Source organism: Elgaria multicarinata, chromosome 9 (assembly GCF_023053635.1).
Source record: "Elgaria multicarinata webbii isolate HBS135686 ecotype San Diego chromosome 9, rElgMul1.1.pri, whole genome shotgun sequence".
In the NCBI taxonomy this organism is placed as follows: Eukaryota; Metazoa; Chordata; class Lepidosauria; order Squamata; family Anguidae; genus Elgaria; species Elgaria multicarinata.
The window spans coordinates 65,702,096-65,714,996 of record NC_086179.1 but is presented as its reverse complement, the minus strand read 5'-3'; the positions used below and the strand labels follow the sequence as shown (position 1 = coordinate 65,714,996).

Genomic DNA, 12,901 nt, shown 5'->3' with positions numbered 1-12,901 from the left:
TTCACAAATTAAATAATCACATTGAAGGTTGGCTTCAGTTTATGAGTTGTTAAACCTAAAGTAGAAAGAGTATTTGAAATCAAAAATAAATAAATAAAATTGACCTGAATTTTCATCTCCAGTGTTAACTTTTTCCTTGGAATCATTATCACTTGGCTGTACATTCATTTGTTATTTATTTTCTTAATTGCAGCATTTATACCCCACCCTTTAACCAAAGGCCCCCAGAGTAGTTCACAAAAATAAGTAGCATGTCATGCCCTGCCCACAGGCTTACACTCTAAGACTGGGTTCACACAACACACTAACCCACCCAGTGTAACTTGTTGCTGAACTGTGGGTTATAGCGCTGTCTGAATGCAGCACGTTTTCCAAGGATGGGTTATTGTGTTGTCTGAATGCAGTGCATTTTCCACAGGTTGCTCATTAACCATGCAGTGTGCCTTGTTTATGAAAAATAAACCACACTGCATGGTTAACAAACCACCCTGTAGAAAATGTGCTGTGTACAGTCAACATTATAACCCATCCTGTGGAAACATACTGCCTTCAGACAGCACATTAGTCAACCTTGCAGAAAATGTGCTGCATTCAGACAACGCAATAACCCATGGTTCAAAGCAGACAACACAATAACCCATGGTTCATATCAGATTAGAACTTAATTAAAAATATAAAAAACATAATCGAACTCTAAAACCAATATTCAACATATAGATAACTAAAAACACACACACAAATAAGTTATAATTCAGAAAATAACAAAAGAAGCAGCAGCAGCAGATTTATTTATTTATTTATTTATTACATTTTTATACCGCCCAATAGCCGAAGCTCTCTGGGCGGTTTACAAAAATTAAAACCACAATAAAACAATCAACAGGTTAAAAGCACAATTACAAAATACAGCATAAAAAGCACAACCAGGATAAAACCACGCAGCAAAATTGATATAAGATTAAAATACAGAGTTAAAACAGTAAAATTTAAATTTAAGTTAAAATTAAGTGTTAAAATACTGAGAGAATAAAAAGGTCTTCAGCTGGCGACGAAAGCAGTACAGTGCAGGCGCCAGGCAGACCTCTCTGGGGAGCTCATTCCACAACCGGGGTGCCACAGCGGAGAAAGCCCTCCTTCTAGTAGCCAGATAAAATCTTTAGCACAGTACACTAAAATTAACCAAATGCAGACCAGAATAAATAAGTCTTCAAAATCATCCTAAAGGCTAGCAAAGGGGAGGGGGCATTCCAAAGATGTTGGACACACACACACATGGTTCTGTTCCTGGTATTGGCTAATCTCACAGCTCTTACTGGTAGACCAGAGAGCAGGGTCTCAGATGCTGAAGCTAAAGTCTGGGCAGGCTCATGGGGGGCAGTCAGTCCTTCAGATAAGCTGACTCCAAACTATTTAGGGCTATGTATCAAACTTCAGCCAGCACTACTGAAGTCCTGTTCTCATCATTTGCAATCCATGGCACATGTCTGTATGGATGAGAGCGGCGGTAAATAAAAATGAATCCATGCCAATGGCTATTACTAGCCAGCAGGAGGGCAGGGTAAAGGGTCGATGATGTTTCAATGGCACTAGATCTGTCTGCACATGAGTCCTTAAGCCTGATCCTAGGAGCTGCTATGTTGGTGTATGATTCATATGATACAATTTGATCTGGATGCTACATGCTGTTGTGACCTGGACATAGTCTAATTCAAGATGCAATTCTATACCTATTTATCAGAGAGTAAACTCCATTGAACTTAATGAGACTGACTCCTGAGTAGACATGAATATGATTGTGCTGTCAGTCATTAAATATATATTTCTCATTAGCTTTCTTAGCTGGTTTAATATTGAAAGAAAAACATGCCTTCATCCAAGAATTTTTTAAAGTAGCCAAACCTACCTTAAACAAAGCTTGCATGTAGAAAAAGGAAAATGAAGCTTTATTTAAAGTTGTAATTTGCAGTATGTTAAAACATAAAGCAATTTATAAAGTAAAAAAGGAACACCTTTTTCCTTGGCTATACTATTAAAATACTATGTTCACTCTGAGTGAAAGTTTAATAATTTTAATGCTGAATTTTACTAAGAGAATATAGCAAGGCTTTATCTATTTGCATAACTTTTGTTCCTTTTTTTTTGGAAACCAAAGACTTGGAACATGAAATATAAAATGTCATGATTAACAAGTATCACTATATATTTTTTATATATTTTTTGTTTTCCTGGGGATACTAAGCATAAAAAATGGGTCAGCTATCAGGTCATTTGCAAAGGGGAATTAAATTGGAACAGAATGAATCAAAATGCTTTTGTTCAGCCAACTACATAATCAAAGGATAAAGATTCCAACCGAACAATTTAGTATCCAACTTCCCTAAGTAACCTTTTTTGTTATAAATCACAATATTTCACTTCAGAGTTAGCTAAAGTTAGTTTTAGAATTAGGTACGGAGCACAATGGGACAGAGTTTTACAGAGCGCTGGCAGCCAGTCTGCATTGTAAGGTCATGTTTCCAGGGCTACAATGACATCACGAGAGAAGCCCAAGAGAGCAGCTACAGCAGGCCACCAAGTCACTGGGTCATTGAGATGTGTGTCCTGATCACCATCTCTCGGCAACTGGTTATTACTATAAAAGTACATTTAAAAGAATCTAAATACAAAGTGTTCCCCTGTTCCCCAGTACTTTGATGTTTTGTAAGATTCGGTATCTTAGAGCTTCTCTGTTGTAGAATGAAAGTACTTTAGGTTTTTTAGACGTTACAGCTTGACTTCAAGGTGGTGTAGTTGTTTTTGAATAGGGGGCTCTTGACAATGAAATTAACTCCTATGATCATGTATGCAAAAAGAAAAAAATAATGTTTTTTTTTTTTAAATTCAAAACTGGGTGCCTAAGGTTAAGCGCTTGAATTGGTATGTACAGGATACGGCCGTTGGGATTTGAACAGTGGCCAGACTTTCAAAGAAGCTGAGCAGCTGCAATTCCCATGAATTTACTGTAGAACTTAAATCAATGGAAGCTGTGGGTGACAATCCTATTTATTTCCACCACAGGAAACATTCCTTTTATATTCTATAATGGGTAAAATGTGTGGTTTTGTACGTTAGTCTGCACTTTTAAAGCCTAAAGCAGCCATCTTGGAGTTAAATTCTGAAGGTACTCTATTTTGAAAGCTGAAACTAAAAGCACACACATGTAAACCCTGAGTGAGATGGCATTGGGCTGAGGATGAAGGACTCCCACCAAGTAACTACAAAACTATTCTTTCGTTGCTGATATAATTCTCTCAGATACTTTTGGACTGGACTAGAAGAAGTTGCACACTAGAGTTTTTAAACTGGAAGACATTTTACTCTTCCTCACAAGACACATAAGTTCTCTCCTAACACATGAATCCAACGGAGAAAGGGATTTCGATAATTAGGGTCAGGAGAGATTCTACATTCAAATAACTGTGGGTTTTATTTTTTATTTTATGTATACATAAATTTTATATGCTGCCTTTCAAAACAAAAGTTTTCCCAAGGCAGCTTACAATGCAGCTTAAAATGCATTTTAAAACCGATATATCAAAAACTTTTATACTAAAAAGAGAAGCGTAATAAATAACTTTCTACACACATTTTAGCAGTCATTATGAAAGACTATTAGTCATATCAAAGCTTTTATAAAAGATTCAGAGATACAGTTATATCACAACTTACAGAATCACTTTCAAGAATCCAACATCATGATATCGTTCTTGTTTGGAAACACAACCAAAACAAACCCTGCTAACATATGCATTCCAGAAAGATTAGCAGTAGCTATAGAAGAAAGGACAATTTGCAAAATGAAAAGGTTGACTTAGAAGCCTCTGGCATCCAATATAATCATCATAGGGTTCACTGTGTTTTGGGAGTCCGACTCATGCAAGGAGTAAATGAGATGCAGTTAGCTGGATATTATAGATATTGGCTAGAGAATTGCTGATGCAGTATGCAATTTTCTTGCAATTAGCAAGAGCACAGCATAGTACATTATTTTCTTCATGTCACTAGCAGCTAGTATGGAGGCATCCAGCATGTTACACACTCAAGTCGTTGACAGATCCTATAGAAACTTCTGATAATACTGCTCCACAAAGTCCTCTGCAGAACCATGTTCAGACTATTTACTGTGCTTGCTTCTCTAGCCATGTGCTTCAGACACTGGTTGTTGACCCTAAAGTGGTCATCAGGGTAACAACATAGTAGTGGCCAGAAGGCCCAACATGGCTGGATAAATGTGTACAATGCATGGAATGCAACAGAATAATTTGCAGTTGCAAGCACAAAACCAAATATGGGAATCTTGTGTCATGACCTGCAGGCTGGCAAGGAAAGTGAAAGTCCCAGGATCTATAAATGTTTGAAGTCTACAATTATGTCATCATTAAGTGAGTATTAGATGCAGCCGATTTTACAAGGGAAGAAAGGCTGATTACAGCACTCTGGAAGGTTACTCAGGAAGCAGAATGAGGTTTCCAGTACGACTTGATCACACGGCCTAAATGGACTGCTGAGACTTGTAACAGGACTTCCATTCTGAGTAGGGATGTTTGGATCTCAGTCCGTCAAGCGTCCCTCGTTCCATTATCTGCTCACTGAACCAATCAGATTTGGGGGGAGGGGGGGATGTCTGAGAATTTCACTCCACTTGTGCTAATGCACATTAAAGCAAGGGTGCATTAATGTAAGTGTGCATTTGCACAAATCCCAGCCACCCCGCAGAAGTAAAAGGATGGGCCACAAGTCTGCGTGACTCAGGAAAAGCCACCCCACTGTGGAATCCACAGGTTGGATTCATAGAAATCTTGGTTGCAGGTTTCTCCAACATCCTAATTCTGGGTGTGTGGGAAGAGGTGCTGGGACTTGGCTGGGTGGGTTTTGTTTGTTTATTTATTTATTGCTGCTTTCCTAGTTTCCCCCTGGCAAGCCATTTACACGTACTTTTCTTTTGCTCTGTGGTCAGCATCACCCAGTCATTGGAACTGTGTGGGACTGCAGCCACTGCCAAGCCCTGCCGCTTTGACTCTGGCACTGGCAGCTTCTCCAGCATGAAGAAATAATAAGTATTGCACACACATTGGTGGTTGGGCATCACACGCAGCACTTGTAAGAAACTCAAAAGGTAAAGAAGGCAAAGGATCTCCCCTCCACACACACACACCAGTTTGGACATTCATTTCCACTTGTGGTTAAGGAAAGAGGGAAAGGGACAGGGCGGAATAGCACAAGGCCTTAGACATCTCCTGATTTCACAATACATGCATATGATGTGGAGAGATAATACAGGGTCCCATAGCCTATTGTTAGGATATCTAACAATAGCAGCATGAGAGGAAGTGTATGGGACTTGCACCAGAAATACAAAGGAAGAGATTCAAACATCATTCTCCTCCTGCTTCTACAGCTCATACAAAGCTACTGTCATTGTGGAAGTCTACAGGGAACAGTATTTTGCATTCGTATTTTGCCTATACCAGCTGATTGGTTTACATGGATTCCTTTGTATTACATGTTAGCATTCTTTCTCCCAAGGCCAGCAGCAGCAGCAACAACAAAACTTCTCCCCAATCTAGGTCTTGAAAGGCGGGAGTGGAAAGGTCACAATACAGCGAGAGCTACCATTTTGTCCTCAAAAGAAATTACATGAAAGGTAGCAAGAGTTCTCAGTGCTCCTTTAGCATTTCATGATTCCAGCTGCTGGGATGAGCTTCCACCTCTGATTGGCTGTCAGTCAATATGGCACTGCAAGCAGTCTTTCCCCATAGGACTGGTTAGCCAAGAGAAGTCTTGGTTCTACATGAACTACCTTTTCCGAGCCTCATCCAGTTATGAATGTGCTTGCATTAAGGGTGGCATCAATATTAATAGTGGAATTTGCTTGAGTAACATACTGTTTCATGCTCCCCTTTTCCATGAGCACTAGGAAGTTCAAAGGGCAGCCTTTTGCAACGTCAGTTTCCCTGGCGGGGAAGGTGACCTGAAAGGCATGCTGCCCCTGCCCTCCACAAGCAGAACACTGGTCTTCGCCCCCACTCTACAGATAATGGGACCTGTATTCCTGGTTCTGGAACCCCAGCTGACTGCTAATGTTCATTAAGCAAGCCCTCAAGCTAAGCCCTCTGCAGCAGAAGAGCTCCAGTGGTGCCTGTGAAGCACTCCACTCCCTTCCCCTTTTGAAAACAATATTTTTAATGAAAAACTTGAAAAATGTTAGGGTGCCAGGTTCTCCTTCCTGCTCCTGATCAGCTGTTCACTGGGCAGGAAGAGAAGGAGAGAGTTTTTTCCTGGGCCCAGCCAGTCTTCTTCCATCCCTCTCAATCTCTCTGCTCCCAGCCTCTAGACCTGCTATTTCTCTTCCTCAACCCCTTTCCTTGCTATTTCTCTCTCTTCTCCATCCCTAGCCTCCTTCTTTCTCTCCCTTCCTAGCCCCAAGCCTTGTTCCATTTCTCCCACTTACTCCTTTGTCTTGCTGTTTCTCTGCACTCCCAGCCTCTACCCTCGCTATTTCTCTCCCCCCCCTTTACCTCACTGTTTCTCCCTCTTCCTAGCCTGTAGCCTCGCTCTCCCCTCTGCCTTGCTATTTCCCCCCCCCCTCCCAGTCTGCCCACTGCTAAATACAACCAATTAATTTTCAGGAGTGCTGGACATATCCACATCTTCTATCTTTACCCCCAAATTCATATTCCAGTAGTTGCTTATAAATACTGAAAGTATCCATAGTTTACCTCTAGTTCAGAAGTGCACAACCTGGATCCCACAGGCAGTCCCTAGATATGGGTTGGGCAATCCCCGTGCTCTCCTCACTGGTCAGCACTGTGGCTTTTGGACTGCTAATGGTGGTACAAAAACAGCAATGCTGGTCAGGGTCAGTAGCCTATGGGGTAAATGCATTTTCAGTTGGACTTTTAAAACAACAACCAAAAAACATATTTTTCTACAACTAAATTTGCTTAAATTCTGGAAAGTAAAGAACGAGTTCTGAAGTCTGCAGAAGTCGTGCAACTTGGGAAAAGCCGGTCTGCTGCAGAATCTGTAGGTCAGATCCATAGAAATCTGAATTCATTTGAATCCTTTGCTGATTTCTCCGACATCCCTGCACCCACAATGCAGCCCTCCGAGCCAGAATGGCTCTGCACTCCTGCTCTAAATGCATATGCAAAGAGGCCATATAAAAAGCATCAAGAATTGGCATGCTTATGGAAATTACGCCATGAGTAGAGTCATTTACCCTGTATATATGTTAAAGTACTATATAGGTTTACTGAGATTTTTGAGGCTATGTCCAAAGTGCAAAGTAATTTTCAAAAAGGTGTACGGCATTAAAACATAAAACAAAAGCAGAGAAATATATGCCCATTTGTATACATCAGCAATGATAAATATGGGCCAGGGGAGGTTAGTGGATTTTTCTTTGGTTTATTTCATGGCTTAATTTCTTGGGGTAACACGTAAGTCTTAAATAGGGTTTTCTGGTTTCCATTCAAAAGGATTTTAAAGAAGAGTGCTAGTAGTTGTGGAGCCAATTCAAACTTTTACTTCCTCTTCAGAAGCAAGTCTGAGGAATGTTTAACTTCTCTGGTTTAAATTCTTCATTAAAAAGTAAGAGTTTGTGTTGGCAGAAAAGCTAGTTGCAAGCTGCTAGTGCGTCAACATCATAGGCTTGATGTATTTTTTAAAGGCATTGATATATTGCCAGATACTGTACTGTGGAGAAGAGAGACTTTGGGGGAAACTATGAGGATTCAGTACTTGTTTCCTTCATGGACTTCAAATTAGTAAATAAATATGTATTAGTCCTCTCAGATTCATGACGAAAAGAAACAGAGAATAAGCTGATAGCGGACTAGACAAGTCATTTGAAAGAGGAGTGAAATATAACAGGAGACCATACCAGGATAACATACCTTTTGCATGGTATGACTGGCATATTCTGACAAAAGTGGCCTCATAACCTGACAGAAAGCATTGCTCGTTTTGTTCACAACTGAAATAATTGTATGTAGTTATTACACCACTTAGCCCTCTTAAAAATTATAGCATCAAGGTCCTGAAGTTGTAATATGGCATTTCAACTATAAGCACTTTAACATTTAATATCTCAGCCACTCTGGATTCTTTCCACCTAAAAGTTGGCAGGCACACTTGGCTACGCAGCCATTTTTTAATGGTTTAAAATTAGTTATGGTGTGGTCACAAGAAATGGTCTAAGCTGCCTTTATACAGTCTCTAAAATAAACTAGCTCTAGTTATTCTTTAAAAAATGTATTCTGTAAAAATAAATAAACAATTGCTTTTTGTCATCTATTCTCATAGACTACTGATCATAATATTCTGAGACAAAAGAAAAAATGGACTTACTGTAAAGTTTGTTCTTGTTCATAGGGGGAGACCAGTTTACTTTGGGGTGAAAAACTACCTCAAGCTGAAAGTGGTGCCAGAATATTTAAGCTCAAATGGGAAGCAGAGGCCCAATTCACACTGCTCTCCAGAATAGCTATAACTTGTTTAAAATACTGAACATTTAATATTTCATTAATAACAATTTCAGCATTGTAAATCACTAAGAAGAGTAAAACCAGATAGGACAGGAAAGAATCATAGAGTCATAGAATAGTAGAATTGGAAGGGGCCTACAAGGCCATCGAGTCCAACCCCCTGCTCAATGCAGGAATCCACCCTAAAGCATACTTGACAGATGGTTGTCCAGCTGCCTCTTGAAGGCCTCTAGTGTGGGAGAGCCCACAACCTTAGAGAGAAACCCTAAACTAGGTGATGCCAGGTCTAGATATTTCACCTCAGAACCTGGTTGGGGTAAACTGTTCTGCCAACAATGAAACTTAATGTTAAGTCCAATTTTTCTTGGACTGACGGGGGGCGGGGGAAGAGAGAGAGAAGATTGCTCTAAACCATTTTGCAACATCTTCCTGCCAAAGATGCTTCTCCTGACATGTAAACATCAATGTTATAAAGTGACAGACTGTGTGAATAGATCAAAAAGTGACTGATCGACCTGGGCCAGATCTACACAAAGCAGCAGATAACACTTTGAAAATGGTTTGAAAACTGTATATGGAATGCGTCCTGGGCCCCAGCAGTTGTCAATATAGTTATTAACCATTATAAAGCAGTAGCGTAGATCCTGCCCAAGTTTTCTCTTCTCCTGATGAGGATGGAATAATCCCCTGTTTGGGGGAGGGGGAAGGGGAGTCACTCCAATTGTTCGTCTACAATAAAAGCTCTCAACCATATTGTGAGAGTTTTGCTCAAGTACTTTGCAAAGGCAATGGCTAGATCTACACTACTGCTTTATAGTGGTATTGAAGTCCACTGATAACTGCTGGGGCACAACCCACATTCCATATACCGTTTTCATATTTCCTGCTTTTTATTCCACATTAATGATTTGACATAAGGTGTAGATCTGGCCTATGACGATTAAAGAATTTCAAAACAATTTACCATATGAGATTTAATTAACTGATCAATCAGTGAATTGCTCGATTAAATTTGCATATGAGTAAAAACAGTATTTGTCAAGCAAGAAGCACACTTTGTTTTTAATGTGTAATAACAGCCATCATCTTAAAAGAGGCCTTGGCTCCTATGAGAGAAAATGTGGAATGTTTCTGTTAAGATGACTCTTGTCATCTGCAGTTTTTACAACACTTGCAAAAACTGCAATACAAAACACACAGCCTGATTCACTGTGGCACCTATTTATGCAAATAAAGGTGTGTGTGTGTTTTAAAAAAGAAAAACACCAATTAAGTCCAAGGAAAAATTACAAACTCAAAACTGGTATCCAGGTGAAATACTTCTTGTACTCAAGGTTCCAGAACAAATGCTCCCCCAAGAAAGCAAGAGACTAACAGTTTACTCCGGACCATACGAAAATCACAGAAATCTATGGTTGCATAGTTGGATCAATATGTGAAGCTATGCTTCTGTGAGGTTTGAGATAACTCCTCTGGTTGAATTAATTCCAGGCTAGATCTTAATTTACACTGAATTGTAGTTTTAGTGTGTGTGTGTGTGTGTGTGTGTTTTACTAAGAACCAGTTAAGCAATTTCAAATATATGGTGGGTTTCTAATCTGACAGCCTCTTGGGAACAGTAGAGAAGATGGAGAAATGGCCTTCAGCTGAGGATTTGGGGGCTGAAAAAGGTAAAATAAATAAAAATCATTCAGAACTGTCCTTAGCTCTAAAGAATACCAAAGGAAAATCTGGCAACGCCCAACAGCATGTTTGGCGCGAGCCAGCCGTTGCGTTTGGGGAGGAGCGAAATGAGCACCTCTCCCCAGCAACAGGAGTTCGTCTGCCCAGCAACTGGGCCACGTGATTGCCAGGTGGGGCTGCTTGATATAGGCAGCCCGCACCGAGGTTTGGCCTCTTTCTGGTCGCTGACCGTGATTGAGCAGTCAGCACAGGAGCGTTTGGCGGGCTTTCTCGGCGGCAACCGGTTGTTTCCTTTTTCCTTGGGCGGCGGCGACTTCGTGAGAGCGGCGGCGAGGGACAGCAACACAGCCGCAGAGGCCCGTGCGGCTGCAGCAGCTTGCAGCGCTGCTGCTGCTGGGAAGAACACAACGGAGGCCGTCGATCGGGCCTTTCAAGTTTAAGCCCAGGAGGGCTGCGGTTTGAATTTTGGCCTTTTGGAGGGGAAATAATAGCGTGGGGACGGCGCGTGCGGCGCGTGCGCGTGCGCGGGCTTTCTTGGCGCGCAGAGTCCAAACCCAACGAAGCTGATTTTCCCCCACCCGGTCTCCTTAACAGCAAACCGCCTTTAGTGGTATTCAACCCCCCCCCCCCCGCCCAGGCACCCATTTGAATTGTGCACCAATTAGACAGGTTTCGTGATAGCAGGGTGGGGTACTAAGCACAAAGGAGCCTGCCACTTTGCTGAAGCTAAGCAGGGTGGGGTTTGCTCTGAGATTAGATAGCAGATCATTCCCAACGAAGCATATTCCCCCCCACCTTGTCTTCAATAGCAAGCCATGTGTAGCCCAACAATCAACCCTCCCACCCAAACCCCTTCTGAATTGTTTAGCTAGTCTCATTAGCTGATAATTGTGGTCAGGGTCCCAGGGAATAGCCAGGTGTCAGGGAACAGCCTGTATACACCGGAGCCAGCCTCTGTGCTGAAGCTAAGCTGGTTTGGGTCTGGTCAGACATTGGATGAGAGTACTAATTGGAGAGTTCAGAAGTTTCAAAGAAATTTGAGGCAGCTGGGTCCTGATTTACTAGTTATTCAGGCAATTTCTGCAATACTATTAAGCAGCCTGACACCTAATATGCCTCCCAAGAAGGGGTTGGGAGGCAAGAAGGGCAAAGGAAGAGCTAGGCCAGTGGCGGCTAAGAGGCCCCCACCTCAGCACATGTCTTCCTCGGACGAGGAAGAGTCTGACATGCAACAGGTGCTACGGCGCCTTGCGGCTTTAGAGCAGGACAATGCAATGCTGCGCCAGCAGTTGCAGGCCAAGAAAGCTAAACTTTCCAGGGCAAGACAGAGCAATGTTGCTAGTGTGACACACTCTTTTTCTCCTAGCCAATCTCAGTCTGCGATTGAAGACAGAACAGCAAGTGAACCACAACCTGCCACGCCTACTGGAACCAGCACTATACCTAGTACTGTCGGAACCACGCTGGCAGCGCAAGCCACACCCGAGGCCTTGAATACTTCTCACAGTGAGTGTTCTAATTACACCACACCGACATCACATTCATGGCCTTCATTTGGACCCTGGGGAGTGCCCTCTTGGGCCAAATGTGGCCTTTCTCTAATCCCATCGAGCAGGACAAGGTAAGCGACCCCAGTCCCCCGCACAAGACAACAACTGATGCATGTACCCAGGTTTGGGTTGAGACAGATAGGAACACTCCTAGTCAAACCTCTGCAAACAAGAGTACTCAGTGCGAGGCGGGAGCAGTGGACAAGACCAGTAGTGGTGCGCAGCCCCCTGCGCAGGCAACGCAGACTGAAGTTAGTCAAGCAGCTGTAGTTGTGAGTGACCCATATGCCTCTGCTAAAGGTTCGCCGGTACTGTATGGGGCTATATCCACTCCTGTGGGATAGAATCATAGAATAGCAGAGTTGGAAGGGGCCTACAAGGCCATCTAGTCCAACCCCCTGCTCAATGCAGGAATCTACCACTTACTCCCTACTACCAAAGAAAAGATTTGGAAAGGTGAATACATTAATATCTTTTCTTTGTTGTTTTGTGAAGAGGAGAAGCCAGATAGGGAAAAAGAAAGCGAGAGGGACCAGGAGGTTAATAGAAAGAAGAAAGTGGAAAGAACCTGGGCCAATCGGTTGGCAGGTTATATCATTTTTCATGGGGGTGGCTTTGCAGAAGCACCCAGATAAGGCTTCAGTCCTAATCAAATATTTGGACATAATTTATAGGTGCTACGTGGAATAACTGGGGCCTGCTTGGCTGGCCGATGAGGAGGCTTTCCGTCTCAAAGCAGTGTACACGCCTGAATTGAAGTGGGATGTCAAGGAGCCGGAGTTATGGCTACAATTTATGACACCTGCGAAACCAATCCCCGGTGAATGAGCCAATAGCGGACATATTCTTTCCAGGCCGGTGAGCTCCGCTCTTAGCTGGAGCCCTGCCGGCCAGTCGGTTCAACCCAGTTGTTTTGCTGGGAATTCAGTTCCAAGGGAAGCTGTGCTAGAACACAATGCAGATACAAGCATGAGTGCTCCCTATGTGGAGCGCCGCACTCTTATTCGGCCTGCCCACGATAGCGTGGGGTTAGACCAGGTAAGGACTCATTCCAAGCAAAGAGGAATGCCGAAGGAACTGCTATCGGAGGGACCCAGCCTGGTGCGGGTGGGAACCCTAACTGAGCTGCTGTGTGGCTAC

At 42.5% G+C, this 12,901-nt stretch overlaps 1 pseudogene; it reads right to left on the bottom strand.

The window, feature by feature from the left end:
• Positions 1-3,850: 3,850 nt before the first annotated feature.
• Positions 3,851-7,946, bottom strand: LOC134404286 (protein maelstrom homolog; annotated as a pseudogene).
• Positions 7,947-12,901: the final 4,955 nt, after the last annotated feature.